Source organism: Cygnus atratus, chromosome Z, assembly GCF_013377495.2.
Source record: "Cygnus atratus isolate AKBS03 ecotype Queensland, Australia chromosome Z, CAtr_DNAZoo_HiC_assembly, whole genome shotgun sequence".
NCBI lineage: Eukaryota > Metazoa > Chordata > Aves > Anseriformes > Anatidae > Cygnus > Cygnus atratus.
The window spans coordinates 20,712,107-20,728,545 of NC_066396.1; the positions used below are offsets into that span (position 1 = coordinate 20,712,107).

Sequence of the window (16,439 nt, forward strand, 5' to 3'; positions counted from 1 at the left end):
ACTGAAAACTTCTTGGGTCGCATATCAAAATTCAGCTATTCAAGCAAGATCAATTATATTTCTCTCTCCTATTGAGTAAGATAGCTACATACAGTGGTCAATTACAATTCTTTTCTTCTCTTCTCTTTTTAAACAATAACCATAAAGTTTAAAATATAAGAGAGTTATCTGGGATAAACACAGACAAGTGTGTATTTGATTAATCTGTTTTTGTGGCATTCACATCCCTTATAAACTCTGTTTTTCTGATGCAACTGAGTACTAAATATTTTTCAGGCTGTGCCAGCTCAGTTCAACAAACAGTTCAGCAGCCCTGCAGGTCCTTGGAGGTCTCCATCTAGATCCTTTTCTGTTGCAGGCCATAAAGCCACCTTTTCTTTGGTCCTCCACTTCAGCTTCTAACTTGCCTTCTGCCAATTTCCAAACACACATCAACCCTTCACACATCAATCCACAGCTGGTTGTATACACAACAAATTCCATACAGATAATACACAAAGCCATTTCTCTTCTTTCATCATCTTTCCAAATCTATTGCTGAGGTGGAATCATTTCATTTCTGAGTTTGGCAGCCTTCATACATTATGCTTGCAGTCCTTGGAGTGCCTCTGATAATGAAAATTCAAGAAACGTTTTGGTTTGTATTGGTTTGGCAGAACTGGAGAGAGAAATGAGAACATGATGCATCAAGAAAGCTAACAGAATATGTGTGTCCTATAATTTAGATCCTAGGCTATAGCAGACCTGATCTTTGCTAGCTATCCGAGTCATTCTGGCAGGTAAAGCTCCTTGGCAGGTTATTTAATGCAGAAGACACTCATTTCTAGTATGGTGAACAGCAAGATCCAGTGAGCCCCTGAAGGAACAGCAAGTTCTCTGCGCAGCAGCCAGGAGCACTGGTACTTTGGGAGAATATTTGTGTTGCTGCCTGAAAACTGAAATATGTCTGTATTCTCCTTTGTGCAGCAATACTTTCATTCAGGGAAAGCAAGCTGGGACACAAGAACAGATTATTACTCTTTCAGATACACAAAAGGAAGCTAAAGCAACCCTATCCTTGACCCTGAGACTGTAAATACATGCAGAGAACCTGTACCCTTTTTGCTTCAGGCATTTTCCTCATATATAAAAACCGTAAATGCTCACCTGTTATGAACACCCAGCCGTGCAACTTTGAATTGTATTTTAGTACATGCACTGCATGACTGTTTACAGAAAGCAACTGTAATGATAAAATTATACAAGGTTGCCAAGAGCTGCCTCATTAATAATACTCCTGAAGATTTTCTTATTCCCCTCTGGGCTAAATTGTATCACATGCTTCATTTAAGAGTATATAATTTTTTTTTTGAGATACTTTGGAGGCCTTCATTTGAACAGCTAATTTTATCTTTAACTTTCCCACTTCTTCCCTTCTGGTTCCTCCTATCAAACTCTTTTTTTTTTCCCTTGTAGATTTTCTTCTCCTCTCCTCTTCTCTCTTCACATGCTCTACAGCTTTGAATGTGACAAGATCTCTCAACAGACACATACCACGAATACATTTCTATGCTGTCTAAAGAGGATATAATACATTATCGTACTGATGTTATTACATTTTTTTCTTTTCCAATATTGTTGTAACTCTAAATGATCAGCCAGGAAGGAAGCAACACTTGTCCCATTTAAAAAGAAAAAAAATGTTGCTGTTAATCTTCAGCTATTTATTTTTTTTTCAAGCTCTAGAATAATCTTTATATTATGCAGAGGTAATTCAGAAATGTATGCTGACCACCACAAACAAATGAGAAGTGCAGTACACTTTGGACAAAGCATTTTTTTTTTTTCCTGTGAACTTTGTGTGTTTTGCATGAAAGGTTATAACATTAAACGACAACAACCCAGCCGTGTCAATATGTTTCTTCTGTAAAACCAAAGTATTTTAGATCTCTAAAACTGAGGAACACCAGAATATTTCCAGCATAAGCAGTGCCAGACTTAAAGTTCCTTAATGTTGTAATTCAAGCGATACTAGATAGCCACAGTGGCATAAGGCCCTGTCAGATCCTCTACTTAGGCAAACCTCTGCTTAATTCCCAAACCTGACATGAATTATTAGCAGAATCAAGGGCTTGCACTAACTGCCCTACCAAGCAATGTTCATGCCTTTCTGTGGTTTTGTAGGATCACATCTGTCAGTTGTTTGCATGAAGGGCAGTGGCTAAGATGGGCACATTGTTTTTAGAAGTCAAAATGAAGGTTTTTGTTTTGGATTGGTTTGATTTTAATTTGGGGGTAGGGATTTCTTCCCACAGCTGACATCTGGCACACAGAGAAACAGGTGGAAGAAATGCTTCTACTGGCTGCAAATGGCTTAGAATTAACTGCCCATCAGGAGGCTTTGACACAGAAGCAGAGCAGGACTCTAGTGCAGGACTGAGCAGATAGTTCTGAAAATTTATAACCAAAATGTTTAGCAAAGTATTTTCCAAAGCATATCAGAGTTTTCACGTAAATATGTTGCTACAACAGACACCTGAGTTTTACACTGATAGTTAACTAGCAAAGCGTTAGACCTTCAAGCTTTAAAGAAGATTTTAGTTCTTTTTATAAGCTCATCCAAATTACGTACAAAAGCATTTCTTCATATCAGTCTTACATTTAAGCAGACAAACATGCATGAATTTTATCCACCTAGGTCAAATACCAATGCATACAGCACAACCAGTAGGACTCAAGGTAGGGACTATATACAAGCTATAACTTGGGCCACCTTTCCTTTAATTTATACAGAAAAGCCTCTGGCATGTTCTAAATACAAATGCAAATCTGAGACTCTGCTAAACAATTGTGAAAAACTTAGAAAATTTCTGAAAAATCCATCTGTCCAGATTTCCTAAAGTGGATGCAAAATATTGGAATATTTAATGTAATAGGGTAAAAAAAGTTTCCCTTGAGAAGAGTCTGTATAGTCCAGGAGGCACTGAACTCTGAATTAAGGAAGCCTCTATGCAGGAAGTAGTACAATGTTCGATCCTAGTCCAGAAAAACTGTAATTACCCTTCTCAAAACATACCTTTGCTACTTCTAGGATCAAGCAGATGTTCTGTCGTGGACCCCCCAGTGCCCCACTTCTTTGCTACAGGTATGTCTAATACAACATCATATCGCAGATATATCCCAGGATTTCATTCCTTCTTGAGTTGCTGACCTGCCGTGACTTGCCCAAGGTTATGTTTAAACTGTGTGTACTTCCATCCAGTGCCTACCATCCTGTTTGGTTTATAATCTCAGAGGGGCAGGGACAACCTTTTAATACTTGTTTGAACAGCATCCAGCACAATAGGGCTTTGATCCAGCCTGTAGGCACTGCTTGCAGTACACTAGATTCCAAATCTCACCTATAGAATTCTGTATCAGTAAAGGTCCAGTTCCTGGAAAGTGGTATTAACAGTATTGAAACAGTTCATGTACTCAGCTACAGCAGAAGACTGATTTTCCACATTACTCCTCTTGAGATCACAGCGTACATGTTGCTTTAAGAAACTCACTTTTAAACTTGCATTTTTTTTACCCGTACGTTGGTGTCTCTCACTTTTTTGAGCTCAGATAAAGTAGCAATACTCAGAGTTAAATAACCAGACAAGATTTAAAAATAAATAAAACTTTCATGGCAGAGATAACATTCATTCAAATGAGAAGTGACAAGTCACATGGCTGTTCAGACCACAGCACCACGTTCTCCAAGTTAAGTGCCTCACCAAGTTGTTTCCCTCTGTTTTGCATATGTCACAGAGAAACTATGCTGGTCCAGCTTTTCCCTTCTGAGAGAACTACTTTGGATTTCTTATTTTAGAAATATCCATAGAAAGTAGTAATTCATACTATAATTCATTGACTCACTAAATGAATACCTTCTCAGTCAAATGAATTTCACTGTGGTTTAGGTTTTATATTACATATATAAATAGCGTATGTATTTACTATACCTGACCACTACGGCAGAGCTGGCAGAAGTTATCTCAAATATTACCTGCATGAACAAAACACATTTTTGTTCAACTTCATAAAGCAATTTAGAGGAACTAAACAGTTTGTTTTGCTGATCCACTTCTAACAAAAGTACTTTCAACAGTATCACAGCAGAATTAACTTTCGTTTTGTGATCGTCTGCTTGATTCTATGCATTACAATGCAAGAGGTACAAAAAGCAATACTGCATTCACTCCAGGACACAGTATTTGTAACTGACCCTTTGAAGTAATCCACACACAAACACACATTCTTTACAAAAAGTAGTTCGATAAGCATAAAACCACTATTAAATTGTTTTACTTCAATGTTAAATATAAATTCAACAGTTAATTCTTTTCTAACTGCTTTGAAAGTTGAAAATGTAGCCAAACACTACGTGAAATTAGACTTTTACAATAAGGATAAATGAAATTTCAAAATTTCATTCTTATTTTTCAGGTTCAAAAGATAATGTCTTTGCTGATGAAATGATTTTACAGAAGTTTTGCAAATGCATTTTATACCCCTGGAAGCTATAAAATTCAGTGCAAAGAGCAAGTCACCTATCTGAAGAACTTCTACTATTTTAAAATTCTTTACTCACACAAATCCATCTGAAAAGCTACAGCTTCAAGAAGGAAAGCTATTAAGGAACAGTGTAGGCTTATATCCTGCTTGCAGAAAGTATGCACTTCTTAGTATAAACCAAGCTATTTACCCACAAACGCTAGCTTTATTACACCACACAATGAAATGATGTTTCCAGTGGAAAAACAAGCAATGTGGAAAGTCCTTTGCATGAATGAAGTTCATTGCATTTATAGCAATGAATATGACCTTGTAGCATTTACCAGAGAGGTGTAGTGCACTAGCTTGGTAGCTTTCTGATTTCTGATTTCAATCTGCTGCTCCATTGTTTTAAGCCCCAGTCGCACAGAGGTAACACCCGGCTATCTCAGGAAACCAACGAGGGAGTCACTGTGATAACTCCATCTGATTAAACTGCAGATCCTGAATAGCATTTCCCACTGGTTTCTAATTCACTGTGAGTAGTTTTTGTTTTTAAAATGTGTGAACTCTAACATGCTGGCATTTAGCTTGCTACAGAAACAACCCCTACAGATTAGGAAAAGCACTATAGCACCATGTGAAAAAGGGGTTAATTAAGCTATACAGTTGTTTAATATACTAGCTGTTAACACAGCTTTTTTACCAGTATGTCTGTTCTTATTTAGAGAAATTTGGGGGGGGGGGGGGGGGGGGGGGGGGTATTTATATAGTACACTGAGAATATTGTGCATTCCTTCAATAGTTCGACTACAATTACTACTGTACAACGTACAAACAGTATAGAAACATGACAGCAGCAGAAGACATGCAATACGCATTGATTAGGTAAAGCAACATCATTATATTTGACTACAGGAGCACAAAAACATGAAGATCAAACACAGCTGGTTTCAGAAATGGATGAACCCCAACAGCACTGACCACACACAGCATAGTGAAGCTCCGTTAGCCCTGGCAGGAGAAGAGCTACAAAGTTAACTGTACCTGAGCTGATACAGCACAGAGTCTCAAAGGCTAGCTACTAATGAACTACTTCCCGAACACAAGCATTCTTGTTTACAGTACTTAATTAACAAAGTTGAGAAAGTCAAAATTACTCACAGAGTCCTGAAGATGCAATAGCAAGCTATCTAAGACAGGAAATTCCAGGGCAATATTATAAAACAAGTAGAAATAAACATGCATGAAGTCAGGAACTGACAGGCCTCTGGATTACTGCAACTGTAGGAATCATGCTCATGCTTGCTGGGCTATAATTTATGAAACGGAGCCCAGGAAACAACCAATCAGTTAGCTCCTCCTAACAAGTCCAACTGGCTACAAAAAGCTGGAAGTGCGGCACAGAACAATGAAGAGGAGCTATCCCACATATTAATCTGCTTATCTAGGATTGCTTTCTGTGTAGAGAGAGGGGAGCATGAAACAAGGGGCAGGGAGAAGAGGAAAATCACAGTTTTGCTGTTGAAACAACAGGATAAATTTCAATCAACGGGCAAATCTTCCATTAAAATCAGATGTCTGGTATTATATTCAGACACTTGCGATATCGGCTAAAGCATTTCAGAAGAGAACCATCCTCCTTATGAGCGTTTTTTTTTTCTTTTCTAACATTATTGACAGAAAGCTATGCAAACAGAATTCATATTTCCTATGCAATTGTTTCAGTGCTCTCCTGCTCTTAATTTAAATATAACGTTACTGCTTAATACGAAATATCCTTCCATAAAATCTGATTAGAGTAAGATTTTTTTTCAGACCACAGGTGGCTGTTCAGTGCATTAATGAGCAGCCCTTACCGGAAAGCCATCTGCATGCTCCTAGTTTAAAGAAATGAAGGGCTTAAGATTTAAAAGACCGTCATTTTCCAGAGAGAAAAAGGAAAGAAACAAGAATGTCTTCAATAAATAACCAAAAACAGAAACACTTGAAGCAATCTAGGACAGGCTAGGATTTACACACTACAGCACATGCAGACCAAGTTGTCCCTCCTGGGAAATTCCATGGTTTTGAAAAGGCGGGATGACCAATTTGAAATAAACACACAACACTTTAACATTTTCTACTGAATAACTTTTCTTGAGTGTTTCAAGCTAACATAAAACATTTTGTTTTCAATTCCAATTTTATAAAAAATATATATTTTTTATATATATTATATATATTATTATTATTTTATATATACATATATATATATATGGTTTCACCTAAGGAAAAATACTTAGGGATCTGACAAGACAAGAATCAAATTTTGTCCTTACAGAACTATCTTCCTGTACACAAGCCCACTAAATTCTTCAAGTTGATTAATTTCTACCTACTCTCAAAGAAGCATGAGAAATATTTTAATACAGGGAAAGCTACATTTTTTTAAAGGAGCTGTCAGGCTGTTTACACAGAAATCCTAGTAATGTTGAATGAAAACAGAGATACTTTGGGATGAGTTAGCATGAACTTTACAAGGGTAGAAGTCGTGTATGTTTGCTTGTTTCATGTTTAAATCCTTTTTAAGTACAGTTATTCTTCGCATTTCTTCCCTTTTCTCCTCCTTCTTGTAATCCATGCTTTATAATCATTTCAGAAATCTGCTAGGCAAGACATCTTTGATAAAATCCACTCCAATGTTTGCAGTCATGACATCAAATTTGACAGTTTCTACACATATTTTGCAGCTTTAGATATCTACCCAGGAAACAGCTAGTAGCTGCAGATGACCATCTGGACCCCCTTGTCCTGCTGGGCATCATTACTTGAATTAGAGAAATGGAAGCCTTTAATCTCATGAATCGGGTCTTTTTGCATACCTAAGCAGTCTCCTCCCCAGGTCTCCAGTATATCACTACATGTAATAATCATGAGCTATTTTAGCACTGCATCCTTTTAAATAGCTCTTGATGAAAAATTACTATTAAAAAAAAAAAACACCACAAGGTGGAATGCAACATTTAACAAATTAAACAAGTATTAAAAATTTATAAGGGCTTCTCAGGCTTGGAATTTGAGATGACCACCTTTGCAAGCCAGGTATCTGGCTGGAAAAGGAAAAGGAAAAAAAGAAAAAGAAAGAAAAAAGGAAACAGAAACATTAAGTTTCAGTTTCAGCTTTCTGGTGCCATAACATGAGGAAAATAAAGCAATTACCATCTGGTTTCTTTCCGCAATAACTGAGGAACAGCCTTTTCCAAAGAAAAGTATTCACTAACCAAACAGATAGGTGAATATAGAGAGAGACATATGCAAAGGGTTTCTTTTTTTTTTTTGGTTTGTTTTTGCTTTTTTTTTGTTTGTTCATTTGCTTGTTTTCAGGCTAATTCAAATAGAGCACTGCCTTTCTCACACATATAGACTTCATAGTCCCCCCTTCTACCCCACCATCCACTGAGACCACAGCAGGCTCTGCAGGGAGGAGGGACAGTTCTTCCCACACCTCCCTGCCAAAAACACCCCTCTTACACCTTCTGCTTCCCCCCACTTCAAAAGTGAAGGTGCTAGCTCCAGTTCTCCCTCTCTCTCTCTATCAAAAAAAAAAAAATACTCTCACCTACACCTTAAGAGAATGGCAGTCTTTGGATTTTTCTTCTCAAGTTCACAAAAAGCATTACCTCCATTTCCACCAGTGCAGGAGATGTACAGCCTGACACGCACACTCAGTGTTTTGAAAACAAAATCCACTGTAGTACCAAAATATATTGGTACTGATCCCTTATTTACTGTGTAACTCTACAGAGTATCACATTGCCGGTTTTCTGTAGTTACATTTACAACCAAATAATTTACTGAAATGAAATCTGCAGCAAAGAAAAAACTTTCACTGAATAACTGGAATGGGAGAGCTAGGGCAATAAAGTTAATCCTTCACTACTTAAGATATCATATCCTTGGCATTTCATTTTTTCCTATCTTGTTAAATTATTCACCTCCATAATAGGCGCTTTCTGTGTGTAATTCTTCCTGTCTGTCAGAACTCCCTGATTTATTGGGCTTCTGGGCCTGCCACACTGGCATTAATGTCATATCTACTCAGAAAGTCAGCAACCTTAAAAATAATTCATGCCTCTGCCTTTTTTTTTTTATAATGGTTCACCCATAAACCATTTCTCTTTGTCAATACTTAAAATACTTCTGTTAGCTGAAAACCTTTTAAACACTATAGCACACAGCTTGAAAGGAAAGCATATCAAGTAGGAGCTTCAACACTTATCTGCCTGGAGGTTAGTCTTTCTGGCAGACTGAAGGGAAATCCCATTTTCATACATGGAAGTGTCTAGGCACAGTAGACTTTGAATGCTTAACTGATTGGAAGAGGCAGGCACACCTAGGTGTGCATGAGGCAGCTTGACAATTGCAGCTGGCTGCATGGGAAAGTATTCACTGCATCTGCTTCCTTCCTCCTCTCTCCTCAGCTAAGTTGGAACCTGTGAAAAAAGGCTACTCATATCAATGGCGATTAGGTTGTCCAGGAGAAGAGTGCAAAATTATATATTATATATATTAAATGTGTTTTAGTTTTCTCAACATGCTTCCAACCTCACTGTTGGTCGTGCTGCTCATCCTTTAAGTTTCACATTCCATTATCCCTGCAGTTCCAAGAGTGTCTGAACTTTAGGTGAACTGATACATACAAGCTGGAACATCCACAGCATTCACTTGGTTCTGCAGAAAGTATTTGTGCTTAGCTTTACTAGGATTGCTTGCAATCCATGAAGTTCACGGGGATGTGATGGTAACTATTTCTCTGCATGGAGCAGCTATATATACAGTAACTATATAGAAGGAGGTAGCTATAAAATCATCCCTTGCCATTGAAACTTAAAAAATATACGGAGAGAAAGGCATATTACTATTATACCCAGCTCTAAAAATGGCAGGGAAATTCTACAAAATAGGAGAGCATCGAAAACAGAAGGTATGAACAATGCAAGCAGTGATCTGCAGCCAGTCTACAGAAGAAACTCTGTTTACTCATCTGATTAATCATCAGGTATAATACACTATTGAATGTAATTTGAAGAATAAGGTTACTCTGATAATATTAGGAAACAAGTGTGACTTGAGGTATAAACAAACATACAATAGTTTAATAAACAAAACTTATTCACATCTACAGACACTTATTTTACTTAAAACAGCAGCAACATCAACAAATAGATCATAAAAGATAATTGTACTCTATATGGTAGTTTTGTGCAGGAAATCTTTTGAACAGTGCACAAAAAAAAAAACATGGAAAATATGCAAGGAATGGAACATATGATCCATGAATACACTGCCTACGTCAGAAGCAGAAGGACCTCATCCAACATGTAATTGTGATGATTTAGCAAAACAGTACGTAAAAGAATTTGAAACTCCTGCTTACAGTAAACAAAAGTAACCTCTAGTTAAAATTACACTGTGTAGCTACAAAAACAAGCAGAAAAGAGAATTCACTTCGCAGATTTTTTTAGGGGGGAAAAAAATCCTTTATACATATAGTAATTTAGTATCTCAAGCAGTCATTTGTACTAGTGGTTCAGAGCCAGTGAACAAGTTAACAAGCCCAGCCAGTGCTAAACTCACTATTAGATGCAGAGTTAACTGACAACTTTAACACAGAAGTAATGCAAGCAATTTTCATAGATAATCAGCTTTGCATAGAGGAAGAACAGTGCTGTATAGTTTGTCTGTACCACTTGCACCTTAGTATGTAAGCCAGCTCAGTATTATGCTGTATTGTATGGACTTGCTGGTATTGTGCTTCAGATGGAATTGCTTGAAGTCACCAAAGAACTTCTAAGACAACATGATGTTTAGTAAATACTTTTATTTTTGCAGTTAAAAAAAACTACCTAATATTGATTTTGGTAATAGAACTGCTGTACCTAGTCAGACTGAAAATTAATTCAGCCCGGTGTCCCATATTTGAAAGTAAGCTGTACTGGATGCTTAGTGGAAAACATTCCCACCACCATCACCACAAAAAACAAATAGGTGGTGGGGAGAGGTGGGTGAGGAAGGAATAGAAAAGGGATGAAGATAGGCTTTCTTATTAGCTTTTTTTTTTTTAATATATATATACATATACATATATATAAAGCCTAGATCTCAGTCAGACTCTCTAGGACTCTTTTTTGTGTACAAAGAAAGGAAAAACCTATACAGCACTTATTAAAAAAAAAAAATGGGAGTACAGAATTCCTGTTTCACACATGCCAAGGGATTACACTATATTAAGCAACTTTCCCATGATCACTGACGATGGAAAGGAATCCATTTCTTCCAAGACTCACTCCAGGATTTAAGCTACAAACTGCCCATCTCCATCACTATTTACTGCAGTGAGTTATAGCTTTTAAACTACCAGTGAAGCCAGGAGGTTATTTAAACTGCTACTGTATGACTGAGCATCCTGCATTTGTACAACCAGCTTAATGCTGCGTTGTACTGCCTAGATCCCAGGCCAGCAGTGATTGAGAATTGTTAAATCTCAGTGGTCTTCTACAAAACAAAGTCATGTTTAGACTAAGGAAAGTCCAAAGTCGAGGGAAATCAGTCTACCCACACTGTCTGGTCCATAAATGGAGAAAGATAATAGAATTATTCCAGAAATAGTACAAGATACTGGGACATCACTAGGAGTCTCATTAACAAGATATATATATATATATACAGGAAGCTTGATCCAAGGGATGGCATCGCAGGAAGCAAACATATCAAAATACAAAATGTATTGTCTCTCGCAGAGAGGTAAGAAATACAGATGAATAGGAGGAAGAGAGACTCCTTGATCTGGATAAGTCTTCATAAGGAGGGGCTCCTGTGTTGCATAGGAACTACTGACATCTGGTCAGGAATGAAACAATCTCTGACAGCCTAAGACAGCATGCCTTTAAAAGGATGATAAACCTTACACTCAGACATGCCAGATAAGCTAAGAAAGGAACCATCAAGTTCAGAAGCTATAAACTCAATGCATTTACAACCCTATCAATAAACCTACTAAGCGCCTAGCTGGGGAAGCCTTACAAAGCTTACAGTTTTGTTTCTAGAAAAATCTGATTGTATTAAAAATAAAATAAAAATAAAAATAAAAATAAAAATAAAAATAAAAATAAAAATAAAAATAAAAATAAAAATAAAAAAGTTGTTTGCACTGCAAACACAATCATTAGAAAGTTTAAAAATGCTAGCTCTGCAGTTGCACTCAAAATTGATGCATTCAGTCACAGCAGTAAGTTTGGAGTTCTTTGAGCATAGACAGCAACTGTGGTAGAAACTATCCATAAAGCCTGGCATTACCAAATTCTGAACACAAGATTTCAGAAAAAGTGTAGCATTTTGCAGAGGATTTGCAAGGGAAGTTTTTCTGGAGGGGGGAAATGTCGATACACATTTATATTGAGAAAAAGTGTATGCATGGTATCTGCCACTCAAAGGCTTCAGTGGTGGCTGGGAGGATCTGATGCTTGCTGGCCTATAAAACAGATTAAGCACTGATGCATACGGTCACTATTTAAACACGTTACTGACAAGCCCACAAACTTAGTAGCCTGCTGGTGTGCTGAGCACTGGCTCCCAAGGAGTGAGAATGAGTGGATCCTCCCATTACCTCTCCCCATCCTCACCTGGGAAGCTCAGGCTCTTCTTTCATTGCTCCCAGTTGCAAAAAGTAGACATATTCAAACTATTTATTGGATCTTGGTCTCCTATAAATAGAACCAGGTACAAAACAGAGAAAACAGAATGGGGAAGATTAAAACAACACGTTTCCTGCCTAGTGAAATTCTCAGAGGTGCTGTGAGTCAAGAGATCTGTGCAGAGTGATATTAACAGCAGAAAAAAAACAAAGCATTTGGTGAGACACACACACACACACACCAAATTACTAGGAAAGGGAGGAGAGTGCAAGGCTGTTAGGAAGAGGAGGATTAAAAAACAAAACCAAACAACAACAAACAAAGAGCAATTAAAAAAAAAAAAACACTGAGCCTGCACTCTACCTTTTTCAGGGAGCTCCATAAGTTCAATGGTAGTGATGGATCTGTGTGGGGCTGGACTCTTGCCCCGATCTTCCCTCTCACCCCCTCTGGCAGTCTCAGATGTTCTTAGTGAAGCAGCAGCTGTCACTCTGGCAGCAGCAGTGTGAGCCCAGCTGAGTTCATATGTGCAGTTATTTTAGCACATTGCCTTTTTCTTTCTTCTCAGAAAAAAAATCTGACAATTTAATACTTTGGATAGTTCAGCTAGACCTGGATAGGATCTCACTCAGTAGAGAAAAAAAGCCTTAAACAAGACAGTTCTTTCAGTCCTGAAACTCTTTTTCTCAAACTGTTGTGAACAAAGTCACAAGAGATTTAAGAGGGAAGAGTTTTTTTGTTTCGTTTTGTTTTGTTTTGTTTTTTTGGGGGGGATAAGACCTTTTCTTTTCCTCTGGTAGGAACTGTTAAGCAACCAAGCTATAAGCAGAATTGGTCACAATTTTGGTTGCAAAATGCCAACTGAAATACTCTTAAGAATATGAAATAGCCTTTTAAGAACTGTCAGTGTCATCTCTAGACCACAACCAACTTATATAACATTGCTACACGATAAACCACGTTGACTCTTCCTTTTACACTCTCTTTCCTGTTGCTCTTCTCATAGTAAGCAATAGCCTGAAAGCTGAGCAATTGTTTGAGTCACATTTCTGTCCAATTCACCTTCTGTAAAGTCAAAGTCTACCCTCCTTCCAGGTACAGGTTATTGACAGCCATTTCTTGTCAAAGGTTTTCCACTCTTTACAGAACAGGAACAGCTTGCAGTGGACACTTGAATGTCCCATATCTTCTTACCTCTGTACCAAACAGGGGCCATACCTTTCTGTCTTCATAAATCATAATAAATTAATAAATATCCTTGTATTGTACTGAAATATCACCAACAATGGGCAACCACATGGTAAAAATGGCCACACAGGTCAAGTCTAAGCTTCACAGACTCTGGGATTTTCTCACATTGGCAACCAGAAGATGACAATCAAAGAGCAAATGCATAAAAAAAAAGCCTCTACAGGCTTGCAAAATTTAGTGACCTGTGGATCAGCAACATACTGAGACAAAGCTGGTATCTTAGTTTATAATAACTCCCAACTACTCCTTTTCTTCCATTAATTTCCAGTCACTTCTTGAACCCATGTAAGACTTCAATATTCATAGAAACCTGCTAGAAAGAAATCCACAGCTCAACTAGACAGACTATAAAAACCACATCCTTTAGTTCCAAACCTGAAACCTGTCCTAGGTTCATTTGATGATTCCAAGATTTTGTACTTGATAATACAAGTAACTGATTCCTATTCTTTTTTTCTCTCATTATATCACAGACATCAGTTTTACCCTCTATTGCCTTTTCTCCAGGCTGCAGATTTCTGGTCTTTTTCTTCATTTCTTATGTGGAAGCCCTTCCAGTATTCTGTATACAGCTACAGAAACAACTTCTACACTGGCATAAAAACATAACCTTGACGTTGTAATGTAATCTATGTAATTTCTATATATTCTATAGTGACAGCAAGTACCCTACCTGTCAAACAACTGCCATGTCATTATTGGACTCTGCAGAACTGGAAAAGTTCCTAGCACTGTCCATTCTCCTCTTCTACCTCATTGCAGGGAGGGACAGATTCAAGATTCCCATACAGTAATGCAATAATGCAAAAGCCTCTTGCTGCATTGTATGACTAAGAACTTTCTATGTGCTTTAGAAGACCAAAAATGTGAATCATTGATGGTTTTCATCTCTGCTGAAGGTAGTTTCTTTCAGTAATTTCTTTTATCCCCTTTTTTTTAAGCTTGCATTTGTTAAGTCCTTAAAAAGTTACATCATGTTGTTAATACTGCTGCTGAATCTGATATTTAAGTATTTAAGTATTGTTTAAGTAATTTCCAGTATTTTTATTATTTTTCCTATTAGCAGAAGTTTTTTTGGCAGGCAAGGCAATGGGCATAAGAGTTATCTTCCTTGTGCTATCTATTTCTCAACCATTCATGTGCACCGTTTTGTTTTTAAAAGTTATTAAAGTTATCAAAGATTATTAGCTCCTGGCTCCAGCATTGTTCATTTTGAGATATTACACTTGCTAAACTCCTGGAAAAGTGTTATATTCCCTGAGATTTACTTACCTCATTGTTGGAAATGAAATTTGTTCATACCATTTAAGACACAGAATAATGACTAGTTTTGTTTTACTGTCACATACAATGAGAACTTGACCTTTGCTTTTAAGCACATGTTGAGTGGAAGAAATTATTCTTCAGGGCATCTGTGTATTCAGGCCCCTAATGAAATCTGAAGCTTTAGTAGTAGGGGAGACTATTGTTTAAGTCTAGTGCTAAATAGTTAACCCTATTTCACATCCACATGCATGATAAGCTCTTTGGCAGCAAGCATTAAAAGACCAGACACCAGTTTGACCTTTAAAAGGTGGTACAAATGAAAGAATTACTAGTTCAGTCTCCCTTATTGGAAGAGTAAACAAGTTGAGATGTGATGAAAACCTTTTCAATTTCACATAACTAGCACAAGGCATACAGCTCAATTTACGAAAATACCATAAATCCACACATACTCATTAAAAACTAAGTTGGTTTCTAAGAATCAGCTGTTGTTTAAATAATTGGTTGTTCTTTAAAATATATATGCCTCACTTGTTCAAAATGGCCTCTCTCCATTGCAACTTCTCTCTCCTAGGTAAATATGTGCAAATAGCTTTTATTTCTTGAGAAAATGATGATACTTTTGGAATTGGTACCATTTTCTTATGCACATTTTTAGCTTCATGAAAGTGTTTGAGAAATTCTTGTGAAATTATTTCTTATTATGCTATGCCAGATCTATGAAGCAAAAGTGATCAAACACGTTAGAAGACAAAGCAGCCATTCTAATTTAATCATATCAAGTTTGCCTGCCATATTGTTACAGCTGGAAAAGAGGAAGAAATATTTATTTTCATATATTATCATAATGCCAATATAATTTCCTTTTTCTTTTCCTGTATTTTTTTCCTCCCATTTTTAAATCATTTCATACTGGGACAGTTCTCTCAACCCAATTTATATCTAAAGAACTGGGGAAGGTGTAGCCAATAAATACTGTATTGGAAAAGTAAAATGACCTGACTTCTAGGCTGAAAATATATTTCAGTGTCAAATGAAGCATCTAAGATTTAAAAGCAGTTCCACAGAGTCCTGCAGCTGGCATTCATATATTTAGCTATTTAGTCAATGAATGTGGAGCAGCAATTAACTAAACTCAGATCTTGGGTAAAGTTGCAAATAAACTAAAATTTATAGTGACCTTTTAGGTGTTGTGAGGTTCTTGGCAAACTACCTACAAAGGGTAAAGCAACAACAAAGGGTGAAGATTATGTACATAAACTGAACAGCCATTCGGTCTTGTTACAAAACACTAGCTCCTATTTTTTCCTCCTAACAAAAAACATTGTGCTACATACACACAGACATAGAAATATTAAGGGATACTGTAATTTCTAAGGTCTGAATGTGAGCTGAAATACTCATACTGTTCTATCAGTGTTAATTATCATATACTACTAAAACGTCAATTTCAGTAATCACCAGTGTGATCAACCATCTTTCTGTGACATGTTTATGTTACAGCAAAAGAAAACAGAAGAGCACTACCATAGTCTCCTTAAAAATAAATGGGTACAGCGTGGAGAATGTCACCTGAGTACCCTCAGGCAGTGCTTCAAGCACTTCAGCTACAATACCTACAGTTTCTGTGTGACTAGATAAAAAGTAAGAGTCCTTCCTAGTCTGACTACTCAAATTGAATACTTAAATTAGATGCAGAATTCATAATACTTTTTAATCCACTATCTGCAGCAATGAAAGCTACTG

At 37.0% G+C, this 16,439-nt stretch overlaps 1 protein-coding gene across 1 annotated transcript in view; it reads right to left on the minus strand.

Moving 5' to 3' along the window:
* PDE4D (phosphodiesterase 4D) overlaps positions 1 to 4,681 on the minus strand; it is a 654,770-nt gene extending 650,089 nt beyond the window's left edge. The window contains exons 1-2 of the mRNA XM_035553451.2: positions 4,598 to 4,681; positions 3,969 to 4,012 (exon numbers count right to left, since the gene is read on the minus strand). The gene's annotated coding sequence lies outside the window, so the exon portion shown is untranslated. The remainder of the gene's footprint in view (positions 1 to 3,968; positions 4,013 to 4,597) is intronic.
* Positions 4,682 to 16,439: the final 11,758 nt, after the last annotated feature.